The sequence below is a fragment of the Amblyomma maculatum genome, chromosome 9 (genome assembly GCF_055883805.1).
Source record: "Amblyomma maculatum isolate TAMU_Amacu chromosome 9, ASM5588380v1, whole genome shotgun sequence".
Lineage (NCBI taxonomy): Eukaryota > Metazoa > Arthropoda > Arachnida > Ixodida > Ixodidae > Amblyomma > Amblyomma maculatum.
In genome coordinates, this window is record NC_139352.1 from 128,437,898 (window position 1) to 128,453,595 (window position 15,698).

At 46.9% G+C, this 15,698-nt stretch overlaps 1 long non-coding RNA gene across 1 annotated transcript; it reads right to left on the reverse strand.

Annotated features, from left to right (window-relative positions):
- Positions 1 to 12,031: 12,031 nt before the first annotated feature.
- Positions 12,032 to 15,425, reverse strand: LOC146180364 (uncharacterized). The gene is made up of 2 exons (XR_014700851.1): positions 14,951 to 15,425; positions 12,032 to 14,855 (listed from the first exon to the last, which is right to left on the reverse strand). It is a non-coding gene; the product is annotated as an uncharacterized LOC146180364 (long non-coding RNA).
- Between the last annotated feature and the right edge of the window lie 273 nt (positions 15,426 to 15,698).

Below are 15,698 nucleotides of genomic sequence, written 5' to 3' on the forward strand. Positions count from 1 at the left end.
TTCACTCCACATTCTTGCTTCTTCGCTTCTCTTTCCCTTTGAATAGCCGGGAAGATCCTCTTCATCTTGAGCGGGGTGGTCAATGCGACGTCAACATTATACCTCTTGCCTACATTGCCTACTACAGCACATCTTCCTCTCTTTAAACCTTCACTCCCACCTTCCTCCCTTCCCTGACGGCACAGCTAAGGTGTCCTCGGAAAAAGTGGCAAGCACTTCGCCTTTCCCTACCTGATAATAATTATTATTATTGCGATAGCAATACTGCGCCAGGATTCGAACCGTTGCGTGGTTCCCGGCGGAGGCCACGCTTGACCTTGAACAGCCCAGGAGGAGGAGGAGGAGGAGAAGAAGTGGAAGAAGAGGAAGGAGAAGAAGAGAAGAAGAAGAGAAGAAGAAGAGTAATAAAAAGAAAAAGCCGAAGAAGACTGGTAAGTTACGCTCCCGCGTCATACTCTTAAAAGATGAGCTTAAGTGTCCCAATGGGCGTGGCAGCAGCTACGTGATGCGGCTCTTCAATTTCGTCCGTTTCTTTGCCCAGGTCAGTCACGACTCTTGTCTATACGCTGGTAAATCGGACAATGGCTGTTTGTTGCTGTTCCCACGCCCGGGAATACTTTTGTCTTTGCTACGCGAGTGCGTGATGGTTGTTAAAGAGTTGCTTTTGCTGTCTGGTGACGTGGAAGAAAACCCATGGACCGGGACGCAATACGCGTTCCCAAGAACCAGAAGCTAATGACGATATACAGCAGAAACAGTTAAGTGATCCGTTTCCATTGCTACAAGACATGAATACTCGAACCGCCAAAATGGAGAAAGACCAAGTTGACTTAATCAGTATACTGTAAATGAAATCAAGAAGAGGCTATTCAGAATCATCTATCAGATACTGACAGAAGGCTAACTGTACTCGAAGGCAAAGCTGCTGCTGGTGAATCTTTACAAAAGGAATGTCAACGACTGCAAAGTTTTGCTGATAACCTAGCTTGTGAAAATTTGAAACTGAGGGCTAGTCAGGCAGAGCTCGAAGATAGGCAGCGCCGTGATAATCTTCTGTTTTTTGGCCTTTCTGACAGCAATTCTGAGTCCTGGGATGACACTGAAGTAAAACTTGTGGATGTACTTTCATCCGCCTTCAACTTGACACCATCGGAACTATCAATTGAACGGGCTCATAGGCTTGGTACTTTTTCTGAGGATAAAAGCAGGCCGGTTATCGTGAAGTTCTCATCTTTTAAAACTAGGCAAAAAATTCTCTCTTCAAGTTCTAAACTGAAAGATAAAGACATTAAGGTAAGCGAAGATTATTCTCTCATGACTCGGCAGGCACGGAAAAAACTCGTAGAATTTGGTATCGCTCAAAAGTCTAAATTAAAACTGCGCTATAATAAGCTTTACATGAACGGCAAGTGTTACTGTTACGACCAGCTTAATGACACCGTTTCTGAAGTTCGCAGTACTACAAGCTTTTCACCAGAAACTACTGTACAATAACGATGCGTGAGGGGTGGTGGGCACTCCTCGCTGTCTGAGCGTTCATTATCATTCCTTTACACAAATATTAGAAGCGTTGTGCCTAAACGTGATGAGCTATGCGCGACTATCGATGCATGCGATGCTGATATTGTTTGCCTTACTGAAACGTTGCTTTCAGCAAAAGTTGATAGCTCTGAAATCTTTCGTTGCAATAAGTATTTTACCACTTATCGGTGTGACAGGGGTGACAGAAATGGTGGTGGCGTTTTGATAGCTGTTGCCGACACACTTTTTTCTTCTCCTGTTCATGTCGTCAACAGTTTAGAACTTATCTGGGTTGAACTGCGCACGCGCATTAAAAAACTGATCTTGGGAGTTTGCTATCGCCCTCCCTCGTACAGTGCCACGTTTGTTGAAGAACTTCATGATGCTGTTTGCGCCATTACCGTTCGTTTTCCAAACGTTCCTACTGTTTTGGTAGGTGACTTCAATTTTCCAACTATATTTTGGTCCAATGAACGTTCTTATGTTGATCCTTTTTCTACAGAGTGCGATGGTTTTTTGCGCATGTGTGCCGACTTTAATTTCTCCCAACTTGTTACCCAGCCTACCCGTGTTACATCTTCTTCGTCAAACTTGTTAGACCTTGTTCTCACCACGTCGCCTGATATCGTTGCTCCAATATCATGTTTGCCAGGTTTAAGTGATCATTGCATGCTCCATTTTTCAGTAAATGTCGCGATACCACACCGATATAACACTTCTAAATATATCCGTGACTACCAAAAGGCAAACTTTGATGCAATTAATCGTGAACTCTCTGCTTTTATCGATGAATACTTGTCCTCTTTTCATGACCGCCCAATTGAAATTAACGGGACCCTTTATAAGGAACAAATATCCTCCCTGACTAATTCTTACGTTCCGCTGCGAAAAATATTAACTAACAACTGTTCGCCCTGGTATAATTCTTCACTAAAACGGCTATCAAACAAAAAGAAACGTCTGTTTCGCTCCGCCAAAGTGTCTAATTCTATGCTCCCGGTGGGACGCTTACTATTCTGCTGCGTCTGCATATAAATCAGCACTAAAACAAGCTAAGGAGTCATTTTTTGGTCACACTCTTCCATCGATGCTAATAAATAACCCAAAACAATTTTGGAACGTGGTTAAGAAAACTGACCCATCTACAGTCAATCTGAAAACTGCAGATGAGCAATTAATTCCTAGTGAAATGTGTGCTGATGTTCTTAATGATGTGTTTACTGCTTCTTTTACTAACAATTTAATTACTGGAATTCCTCATTACCCACCGCGTGACTTCTTTGTTATGGACCCCGTTATAATGGATCCTGTGGGCGTAGAAAAAATAATTGAACAACTGAAGATGTCATCATCATGCGCAGTGGACAATATTAACTCAAAATGTTTAAAAAATACTAAAGTGTACAGTGCCATTATTTTTGCTGAACTGTTTAAACAATATTTTAAATGTAGCTGTGTTCCTAGCGACTGAAAGGTGGGCAAGGTGGTTCCCCTGCACAAGTCTGGGGACAAACATTCTCCTAATAACTACCGACCCATTTCACTTACTAGTATCCCATGTAAGATCATGGAACATGTCATCTGCTCTCATCTCGCCAATTTTCATGAATCAAATTCTTTCTTCAGTCATTCCCGATACGGGTTTCGTAAAACATTCTCATGCGAGACTCGGCTTCTATGCTTTTCACAAGACCTTCATTTCATTCTTGACCGGGGTTCCATAGCAGACTGTATATTCCTCGATTTCTCCAAAGCTTTCGATAAAGTTTCTCACCAATTACTACTTTTCAAATTAAGTAACCTCAAACTCGACCCTAACATCGTTTCGTGGCTGCAGTCTTTTCTCACTAACCGTTCTCAATACGTGACAGTGGGCTCAGGCGTTCCCCAGGGCTCCGTACTAGGGCCCCTACTTTTTCTAATTTATATTAATGATTTGCCCAGCACCATTGCTTCTTCTGTGTGTCTCTTTGTAGACGATTGTGTTATTTACCGTGAAATTAACAGTGACTCTGACATTTCTGTTCTTCAGTCTGATGTTAACCAAGTTTCAGAGTGGTGTAAATTATGGCAAATGGAGCTTAACATTAACAAGTGCAAACATATGCGTATTTCTCGTCGTAAGGCATGTTATCACACCGGTCGTAGCGTTACAGGAGAATGCGCAGCTCAACACCATCGATAAACTGGTGCAGCAGCGCCGTGGTGCTCGCAGACTCAAAGCCACTTTGTCACATTCCACGCAAGCACTGAGGGCGTATGCAACGTCACACATTATTCTTAAGCCACCTGCGCCAGTTCTCCCTGCCTGGAAATTTATACAGTTAGGAGACAATAAGCCAACTGACATCCGCAGACCGACGTCTGCCAACTCTGCATCGTTGCTACGCCAGAGATTTGAAGAGCAAGATACTAACCTGCCTCAAGATTCCATAGTAGTGTACGTAGATGGAAGCCTGCAAGGCTGTGAAGCCAAAACGGCAATCCACTGTCCACAGAGACCTAGCCTGAATCAGACAACTACGTTTCAGCTTTCGAAACCACTTACATCTTTCTGCGCTGAGCTTGCGGCAGTTCAGGAGGCACTCAGCTCAGTGACTTCTATAACCATGCTCCCTACAGCCCACATTGTCATCCGCACTGACGCCCTTCAAGCAGTACGTCTGCTTCGACGTGTCAGCCGCTGCCCTAAAATTTGCCAGGACATCCACCAGCTTGCGGCGCGCATCCCACAATCAATACGCATTGAGTGGGTCCCACGGGATCTGCTGCCTTCCCAAAGTCAAGCTGATTTTGCAACCCGCCTCGTGAACCAAGACGCATCAATCCCACGGCTTCTCGAAGTCGACGACGCTACCCTCCTTTTGTCAAGAAAGGAGCACCTCCGGCGCCGCACACGTGCACTTATCCCTCCGTGTGCGATATCTCTTCCCCGCGGTCTCACCCGTGCAGAGGAGGTTGCGCTTAGGAGGATCCGGGTCGGTGTTGCCCTTACACCAGCAGTAACTAGGACGTGGTCATACTTCCAACACTTATATCCTCGCTCAGGATGCCCGATCTGTAACAACGAAGATGTCGAGGCCGACATCCACCACTTGCTGTGGGACTGCCCAGCACTCAAGCCAACACGAATCCGGCACCTGAGAATCGCTGGCCTTTCAGCAACCAATCCTGCCTCATACGTCACTTGGACGCAAGGACCTCATCATCGCTCACTTCTGGACTTCATAAAATCAGCCAACCTTTTTCCATTCATTTAATCATTTATTCATCCTTCATCTCATAACCTACTGATGCCCTGAGGCAATAAATATCGACTTAAAAAAAATTCTCGTCGTAACAATGAAGTAGCTAATTACAACCTCAATAATACTTCTCTTGAAACAGTGTCTTCGTATAAATACCTTGGTGTGCACATAACTTCTAATCTTTCTTGGAATCTGCATGTGGAATCTATTACTAACAATGCTAACCGCATGTTGGGGTACCTGCACCGAAACTTTAACCTTTCTTCTAGTTCAATAAAATTGCTTCTTTATAAAACCCTTGTTCGTCCTAAACTGGAATATGCAGCCTCTGTCTGGGACCCTGGCCTTGCATCTCTAGAATCTGAAATCGAATCTGTTCAAAACCGCGCGTCACGTTTTATACTTTCCAACTATCACCGTAACTCCAGTGTTACCGTTATGAAAACAACATTATCATTGCCACCGCTTTCACTACGCAGAAAAATTTCTCGCTTATGCCTATTTCACAAAATCTATTACCACAATCCTGTCCTTAAGAGCCGGCTACTAACTACCCCCCCCCCCCCCCCCATATGTTTCAGGTCGCATTGATCATCTTCACAAAGTAGGTGTTCCGTCATGTGTACTAAACACACCTCTTATTCTTTTGTTCCAAACACTTCTCTCAGTTGGAACCACCTTCCTAGGCACATTGCTGATATTACGGACCCAAATTCTTTTACGACTGCCGTATGTAATCTATATTTATAGATGGTAGTAAATTGTTTTTTTTTTTCGTTTTCGGTGACATTGTTGACTGTCGGAAATGTTTTTTTTTTTGTCTCACCTGATTTGCCGCTTTTTTTTTTTGCGCCAATCCGAAATTTTTTTTTTTGTTTTGATCACTTTTAGCCGTATTATTGTTTCTCCTGTGTTGTTTTATGCTGCAATGTAACCTGTACCAATGTATCTTTCCCACTCCCCTCTTTAATGCCTTCGGGCCCTGAGGGTATATGAATAAATAAATAAATAAATAAATAAATAAATAAGTAAATAAATAAATAAATAAAAAAATAATGTAGCACCTTACACTAATAGGGCGTGATAGGGGAATAATATAGCAGACAAAAGTAACTTCCGCCGTTGCTATCGCGATTCAACTAGGGTTACCCAGAGTTAAATCCCAACTAATTTTTATTACTAGCATTATTATTGCTTCCGCACAAGGCAGCGGAGGTGGCTACAGAGTAAGTAGCAGGCCCGTGAATTTTCTTTTCCTTCTCCTACGGCCACAACAACAACGCAGTTTTTCTATAAATACATTTATTTACATTATGCCTTCCCTGTTGACGTGGAAGACTTGTTCTATTCAGTGCCGCATCCTGCTATTTTCGTCTGTGAAAGCATACATTGACAACAGTGACGCTGTGCCTTTCTCAAACGCCGCCGGTATTTTGGATAATTGTTTAGCGCTTTTAAAATTTTATATGCGCAGCACTTTCATATTTTTTGACGCAACCTTACTTGCGAAGGAAAGGCACCTGCATCGGCTCTTGCATAGCCCCAGGAGAAAGCCTTTAATGCCTCATACTAGCGGCGTCCGTCCGTTCGTGCCTTGAAACGGTGCCTGCTGTGGCCTTTCGATGGAGGCGAAACGAAGAGGCGTCGTGTGCTGTGCGATGTCAGCGCACGTTAAAGATCCCCAGGTGGTCGAAATTACTCCGTAGCCCTCCACTACGGCTCCTCTTTCTCTCTTTCCACTTTCATTCACACCCTCCTCCCTTCCCTTACGGCGCGGTTCGGGTGTCCACAGAGCAAGTGTGACAGTTACTGCGCCTTTCCCTTCCTGTGAACCAATTTAACTTTAACTTAACTGTGGCCTCTCCCCCACACATCGGCGCAGTCCTATATCCCTAGCAAGCACCTGCGCCGGTGGGGGGCGCTGCCGCGCATAGAAACTGTGACGTCATGTGTCGGTGAGCGGGGTACGCGCGCGTGTCGGCAGCGGAAGCAGGTGCGGCGACGCTCCTTCTGGCTGAGGTCGAAGGCGTGCAGCACGCGCTCTACGCCGACGACACCACCCTATGGGCAACGCAGAGCAGTGTGGGCGACATTGAAACCTGCCTGCAAACAGCGGCGAGCATAGTGGACCGCTATGCCCGGCGCTGTGGTCTTCAATGTTCCCCCCAGAAATCACAGTTTGTGCATCTCAGCCCCTCTTTGAGATGCAGTACACAAATCTCGCTGTCGCTTGCGAGCGGTTCAATTCATGAATCAAAAGAGATCAGAGTACTCGGTCTCTTCATCCATCACCAAAGACGCCCTGACACAACACTAGCCAAGCTCCGCCAGGTGGAGGACCAGGTGGGCCGTATGGTCCGCCGGGTGTCTAACAAACGCGGGGGGTAGCGAAGTAAGGATGCCTTGCGGCTGGCAAACGCCTTCGTAACCAGTCGAATCCTGTATTCGACTCCTTACCTCCACTTACGGAAGCACGAGGAGGATACCCTTGAGGTGATCCTCCGAAAAACCATGAAACGTGCCCTCGACCTCCCAATCTCCACCTCCAACAGTCGGCTCATGGTCCTAGGTGTGGTGAACACTTTCAGGGAGCTTCGGGAAGCACATTTGATGAACCAATATACCCGCCTCACACAGATAGTGTCGGGTCGCCGCCTTCTTGCCCAGCTGAACATTCAACATAAACAGTTCACAGAGGAGAGGCTCCGCATCTCAGAACTCTGGAGACGCACCCCCAGAGTGCGGCCTCTCCCTGCCAACATGTCACGAGAAGACCAAAATGGGCGGTGCCTGGCGTGGGCGGAAGCCTTGGCCCGCCATTATGGCAACAAATCAGGTGTGTTCTACATGGACGCCTCGGGCCCCCATCCGGGGGGTTGGTATACACGGCCGCAGTCGTCCACAACGGCAACACAGTCGATGGCCTTACATTCAAGGCCAAATCTATAACACACGCTGAAGAGGTAGCCATTGCACTCGCCGCCTCAGACCACACTTCTAAATATATCATCACCGACTCACGAGGGGCCCCGCCGGGGTGGTGCAGTGGTAAGACGCCCGACTACTGTGCCGGAGTTCCCGGGATCGAATCCCGGCCTCGGCGGCTGCGTTTCGATGGAGGCGAAACGAAGTGGCGTCCGTGTGCTGTGCGATGTCAGCGCACGTTAAAGATCCCCAGGTGGTCGAAATTACTCTGTAGCCCTCCACTACGGCCCCCTTTCTCTCTATCCACTTTCACTCCCACCTTCATCCCTTCCCTTACGGCGCGGTTCAGGTGTCCACAGAGCAAGTGTGACAGATACTGCGCCTTTCCCTTCCTATGAACCAACCAACCAACCAACTCACGAGGGGCTTGCCAGAACAGCACCCAAGGGTGGACCACCCCCTTAGCCTATAAAATATTGTCGGGACACGGACCCCGCGTGCCGATATCTCGTCTGGGTTCCTAGCCACCAGGGTCTTGCAGGGAACGAGGCAGCTGACGCATCCGCCCGCGCGCTTTCTCTCCGGGCAGTTTCCTCGGAACTTGAATCAGTTGAGGACATCGATTCCAATCCGGCCTACACCGCAGCCACCGCCACCGCAGCAGTTGACGACCGCAGCCACCGCCACCCCCTACTTCCCGCTGGCCGCGTCCACGTAGGCGACCTCCCCCGGCTTCATTTTCCCCGCTTTATTTGCGAGCGTCTGGGCCCTTTCTTGTCTTCACTCCTTGTTGTACGCAGGATGCGTAGCTCTTAGGCGCCCGTTCCTGGGTTTCGCGTCGGCGTCGGCCTCGTAACCAGCTCCGCCCCCCTTTCATCCTCCCAGTTCCTGCGCTTCGGCAACCGGAGCCTCGCACGAAGAGGGGAGAGGGGTACACTAAGCCGCGAACGATGGGGGCAGGAGTGCGCGCAGCAACCGGAGAACACGAGGAAAGGAAGGAGGGGGGGGGGGTCGCCGGAGGCAGCGCTAGCAGCGACTGACTGATGCCGCTGCCGCCGCTAGCGAGTCAAGAGGTGACTGAGTAGAAAATTAATAATTGGTTCACCGGAAGGGTAAGGCACAGTATCGGTCGCACTTGTTCTATGGACACCTGAACCGCGCAGTAAGAGAAGGGAGGAAAAAAAAGGTGGGAGTTGAAAGCAGAAAGAGAGAAAGGGGAGTCGTAGTGGAGGGCTTCTGAGTAATTTCGACCACCTGGGGATCTTTAACGCGCGCTGACGTCGGACAGCACACGGACGTGACTGGGTAGAACACCGTCACGTCAGTCTGCTGTGCGATGTCAGCGCACGTTACAGATTGATTTATAGGAAGGGAAAGGCGAGGTAACTGACTCACTTGTTATCTGTGGGCACCTCAACAGCGCCGTAAGGGAAGGGAGGAAGGTGGGATTGAAAGTGTAAAGAGAGAAAGAGGAGCCGTCTACGGAGTAATATCGACTACCTGAGGATCTGCGCTGACATCGCACAGCACACGGACGCTTCCGTTTCGCCTCCATCGAAACGCAGCCGCCGAGGAGGAGGAGGAAGGAAAAAACATTTATTTAAACCCATGGGCAATGGTGATTAGGTGAAGCCCCGCCGGGGTGGTGCAGTGGCAAGACGCCCGTCTGCTGTCCGATTTACCCGGGTTCGAATCCGACCTCGGCGGCTGCACTTCGATCGAGGCGAAACGATGAGGCGTCCGTGTGCTGTGCGATGTCAGCGCACGTTAAAGATCCCCAGGTGGTCGAAATTACTCCGTAGCCCTCCACTACGGCACCTCTTTCTCTCTATGCACTCTCGCTCCCACCTTCCTTCCTTCCCTTACGGAGCGGTTTCAGGTGTTCACAGACACAAGTGTAACCAATTATTATATTATTATATTGGCTGTGGCTAAAGGTACGTCGGACGGACCCGATCAATGGTCTTAAAGGTACGTCCGACGGACCCGGTGCGTTTTTCTTCGGGATCCGTCCGACGGATCCGGGAAATATTTTTCAGAGGTACGGCGGACGGACCCGATCGGTAGGGTTCTTCCGACGGACCCAACGCATTTTTCTCCGATATGGGCCTTGGGATCCGTCGGGAAAGCCGGATTCAGATGTGGTTGTAGCAACAACATGGTAGCCATATGTAGCCAAATCGAAGTTGGTATGAGGTGTACGTGCGAGGTGTAAGAAGTATGTACTACATACTGCATGCGTGAAATGTGAAATTACAAAGAATAGTACAGTGGCAAGAATAGTGCCTAGAATGGGTGATATACTACGTGATGGCATGATGATAGGTTTACGTGAGTTGGACCGCGGCAGGGTGGCAAGCACGACCAGCGCAAGCGCATGTAATCGCGGTGTTGATGGCCAGCCCGCGGCCCGCACGCCCGCTCATTTGGTCCTCGTTGTTATGTGGATTAACGTCTACGACGGTCGTTATGTAATTATGTAGTTTTGATTCTTCAAAGTTTCCTCACTTCCATCTGTGATGAGATGCGTCACGTAACGCATCGCTTTCTGCTCGCATTGAGGTTTGGTGCTGCAAGTTCTACGTAGTACAAGCGGCGCTGAAAAAGCTGGGCACCGCCGGCGTGTCTCTAGCCCAAGCATCGCGTCATTCGTGTTTGTTGTACAACTGGAGGTGTGGTTTGTGCTTACCGTGAGATGCTGTGATTACGGATTACGGCCTACTAGAGTGCTGTGATGAGTGCGCCGATGTCCGGACGGACATCAGTGTGTCCGTTTATGATCGGCGATGTTGCACGTGCATGTCAGTGTTTATTAGGTGCAGTGGTAATTTATTTACACGCGCTGTGCAACAATCAGACGAAAATAAGTCATCGACAATTTGTTAGCCTGTACTACAGAGCTCAAAACTCGGAAAATGGGAATGCACGATGCAGTTTTCGCATGTTGGAGTGGACCGAAAAATAAGTGCCCAGCCCACACCGCCGGGATGCGTATTACTACAGGTGAAATGGTTCAGGTTTCTGTAAAATAGCTGCCTGGCACAGCACCTTTCTAAATGTTCAGGCTTTGTACTATTGTTGAAGGCCACTTTATCATTAATAAAGGAACGAATATGCTTTATGTGTTAATGACTAATGCTTTTTCAACATATTATGTTCATTTTTTTTTTCGTTTTTCCTTAGTTTCCTTTGTTTTTCATGCTAGACAAACACAAATAGTACACTTTTAAACTTGTCAGTCCAAAGCTGAACATGAATATCTGCCATGCATGTGACAGCTTTAATGCTAGAAAGGTTGACATGTATAGCATGTATGTACACGCTGCGACATCTTAGTGGCACGTTAGGCTACTTGCCCCAAGGTCGTGATGTTTAATACCAGTGATGGCAGTCGCACTTTGGTGCAGGTGAAATGCAAATGCTTCTGTTTTCTGCAAGATGTCAATTCAAAGTACAAAGCCCAGGCAGTCAAATTAGTCTGGAGCTCTCCACTACGGTATTCTTCATAGCTACATATGTCACTTTAGGATGTGAAACCCTACATGCCACAGGTAGGCTGCATTGTTTTTTAGATTTTGTAACCTCTCATCTATGTTTTGCTACATTTGGCTAATTTTAGTTCCCAAACAGTTGCTAAAGATGAAACCGAAGCAGTTCTTGGCATGGTTTGCTGCTTAGATTAATTTGCTAATTGCAGTTCTTTGAAACTTGCATCAATGCTGGACAGTTCAAATAGCAAGCAGTTGAATTACAGAAATGATGTGGATCATGCATTTCAGTTCTAACAAGTGGAAAGTAACGGTCCCCTCCTTGCATGCATAGGTGCCTTTAGACAAATACATACTCGGGTGTGTGATTGTGATGCATATCAAGGGTCAACAGAAGGCCATGTGGAGCCAGTGTGATATTCTTCATGAAGGCTAAAGTAAAATTGTACAACAGCTGCTGTACCACGCAGAAAAAAAATTGATCATTTAGTGTATGATTAACTGACCATGAATAGCATCTTACTCAGAGTATGATGTGATATATATCTGGTTTAGCATCCCAAAATAACTACGGCTATGAGGAACACAATAGTTGAGGGCTCCGGTATAATTTCGACCATCTGGGGTTCTTTTACATGCACTGACACCGCACGGTGCATGACGGCCTATTGTTTCGCCTCTATTAAAATGTCCCTGCTGTGGCTGGAACCAAACCTGCATCTTTGGGTTCAGCAGCCAAGCACTCTAACTACTGAGCCAGCACAACGGGGCCAAGTATCAAAATGCATGCCATTACATTTCTTTCTAGCCTGTGGTTTTCTTCACAGAACTAATGTATACAAGGAAAAGTAAACAGCAAGAAAACACTAGTTTTATTGCACATTATATTCACATTTCAGCAAACATTCTCTAGGAAAAAATTTCTCATAATGTTTTCATGGAAACCATGAACAAAACAAAACAATGCACTTACTCCACTCGAATTATTAATGGGCAAGGTTGCATCTATGCTACTACACTGCGCTTATCACAAAACCACAAGCCCCATCTGCTTTGGCCAATCACTTGATGGAACTAACGGAGACAGATGTCGCACACCACAGACTGGTCGTCTCGCAACATATCTCTGCATATGTTGCATTTCAATTTCATGCCTTTCCACTTAGTTTCAACTGTTGCCAGCGTTACTAGTCACCCATCTTTTCTGAAATTCCTTTTTACGCTGTTGGGATCAGCATCCTTGTTAACGATGGTCTCTGGCATTTTAGATGCTATCATTTTCACATCTTCCTCATCTGGAAGAACGAAGGAAATGACAAGCTTTGAGCAGACAAAAAATTAGGGAGACTCCTAATCTCCACCTGTAAGGGTATGGTGTGCCAGCGTTAATGGTTCTTGTCTGCAGATCCCACTGCGGATTCTCGTTAATTTACATGCCCTTTGCTACAAACATTACTACTAATTCCTTAATTCATGTCTCTGTTATCTCAGATATACTCATTAGCATACGGTCGTAGGCTGCCCTGTTAGGTGATAGACAACCTGGCATAGACCTCTGTAAGCCTCAACCTTTCTTAATTGGAGCTGAAACGTTGAAGCTGAAATATTTCAAATATAACTTTGTAAGCTTGGCTTAACAGCTCCTGCCATGTCGTGTGGCCTCGTGACATTTGGCTCGTGGCACTTTTGGCTTGTGCACAGGGGTCATCTGTTAAACACTGGTTAACATGCATGAAAAACACATTTTCACACAAACTGGTGGCAAATGGTCAAGTGGTGCACTGCAGATTCTGAAATGTATACCTATATTCATGCAAGGATTGCATCATCACATAACATGATCAAGAGTTCTATCAGTACCTGTAGTTACATAGCATTTCAATGCCCATTAAAGGACCACCTCAGACAATGGTTGTTGTTATCTCAAGACCTGTTCTAACAGCGTACTGACGCCATTCCACTGAGCGATGGACATGTATATGCATACCCTAGATAGCTCATGATTGTGGATCTCATTTATTTCTATAACTTCCAAGGAGTTCCTGTCGTCAGAAACTTAATGAAATCGGGACAGTAGTCTTGAAAGGTGATGAAAAGAAATAACCAGGTTACCTTGACGCAATGCTAAATTACAGAGGGTGAATATGCTGCATGAAGATACCAAGAAGCTTGTACAAAGAAAAGTGAGAGTGAAATGGCAGGATTTTTGAAACATTGAAATAAACTACAAACTATACTTGTCAAACCTGTCATTAAGGAATGGAAATCATGCAGTAATAAAAAACACAACATGGAGGACATTTTAGGTCATCTTCACAAAACACATACCCAAACCTCACACACAGCTTCATACTTATGAAAGAGGACAAACCAATATGCAAGGAGTGTGGAGATGAACTAACAATAAACCATATCTTACACATGCGCCAGAGTCGAGAAAAGAGGAAACATTTTGTACAATTTCCAACAGATCCATTTCCATCCCAGCATGATCCTAGGAGAGACGTGGAAATTTCCTGCATTTTTGGTTTCCTAAAATGTTCCTAAACAAGCTACATCCTAAAGAACATTTTAGTCATTACACACAAAATAAATACATTAAACCTTGTTCTTGGTGCATGGCAGCATTAGTCGCTTAGGCACCATAAAAATCAACACAATGCTGTAAGGTATAGCTTGGTTAGCTATGTTATATGAGACAAGCTTTCGGCCTGGTGTGGTCCTTATTCACGTGACAGCGCTGTCATGAGGGTCTATGTCCCAGCGATCGGAAAGTGACCTATTCCAATAATTTTACAAACTGAAGGTGATTGTACAGATTTCTAAAGACTGGAGTGCTCAACTGTTTTATCAACGTCCGCCTGCTTTGACAGCCTGGAGTGAAACTGTTGAAGAGAATACATTTTTGAACATTTAACGCGTTTCTGAAGGCGTTGCTTTCAATTACGGGGCCAACAAAAAGCAGGTGAATGTCAAACGCCGCCTAGATAGGCTTTCTAGCATGACAGCGGTGTAGCGTGGAAAATCGCTCCGCCGATCCATCGCTGGCGCCGCTGACTTGAAAGGCGAACTGTTCAAACTTATATAGCTACTGACCACACCTGAAACACTGAATTGCGCATGATCAAGGCAGAATTTCTCTAACACTGAGCACTGGTAGCTATCGATTTCGCGCCCAATATTGTGAAAATCTGTCCTCTCTTCGATCATTGATACGTCCACGGTTGAACATTTATGCGCCTCGGGGTAGGCCAGCCGTGGGAACATGGATGCGTGGCTGTAGCAACGATCGCTTGCATGGCACACTCTGCAAAATTCCAAGAGTCAGCTTCTTCAACGAAATGTGCAGCGCACATTTTCCGGCGATGCATGCATATCGATCCCGATCGTTTCAAAGCTGCGCGGCCGTTCAGTCGGGTCACGCTAACCTCGAGCATGCGGGGGTTTAAACTACATGTACGCAAACTTCAACGACAAGAAAAAGATGCAGCCTAAGCACTTTAGTCTAGTAATCCCCTATATACCAAAGAACATTGCTGTTCACAGGGAATTCGGATCATTCACGCTTCCGGCTTTCCGGTTGTGCACTCTTGCGGTGCGGTGCAGTAGGTCTTCGCCTCGACGAGTCGATGTGCAGGCCTCTAGTAGATTCGGCATGTCTTCTGCCACGGCTCTGAGGTAGAATTTAAACGAAGAATTTAGCTAAAAACATCCTGTTTCCTCGGTCTGCATGTGAGGAACGAGCATAATGCCATTTCACATACATACTTTGGACTGCCGAATGTTCAGCTGCACGACGAGGTGTGTGTGTGTTGTGCCGGCGCTAGATCTTCAGAGGTCGATGCAGGACCTAAGACAGCGTAAATGCTAGGAATAGCTCGCTCGCATTACGGGCAGATCGAGGTGATAGTTTAGTGCGAAGCGAAAGCTGCTCGTGAATGTGCGTATCTCGATGCCAGCTGGTGGAGCTGGTGCAGTACGTAGCATATCGCCTGCAGCTATGTGCTTGACAGCGATGTTTGCCGTAGTCAATCCTAAGTGAAGACCGTGATCTATGTTAGAACGGATGCACTCTTCGTAGCACCTCATCGAGAGTCGCGGCTAGCTGATATCATAGAGGATGAGATCCATTCACGCGTAGCAAGCGGAATGGGGCCGCGTTCGACGTGCATATAGCCATGAGCCTGTATATCGACGTCCGCCGTATCTTTACGAGAATCGAATGGATCCGTCGGACGTACCTTTAGACACTTCGTATTATATTAGGCTGTCGTGTCCACTTGAGGCGGCCTCCTCAGTCCAGGATGCCGGCAGCTGCTGCTATCCCGCGCGCCCGCGCGATCAGCCGTTGCTGATCTTCCAGGTGTGAGCTAGACAGAGCAGCTTCCCAAGAGGAGACCGTGGGGTGGGGAATGGACGGGAAGCCTTGCGGCTTTGGACACGCCCATATGGAGTGGTATAATGTTGGTTTGGTGCTGGCGCACGATTGGCAGATCGAAGGGTACCGCGAGGGAAA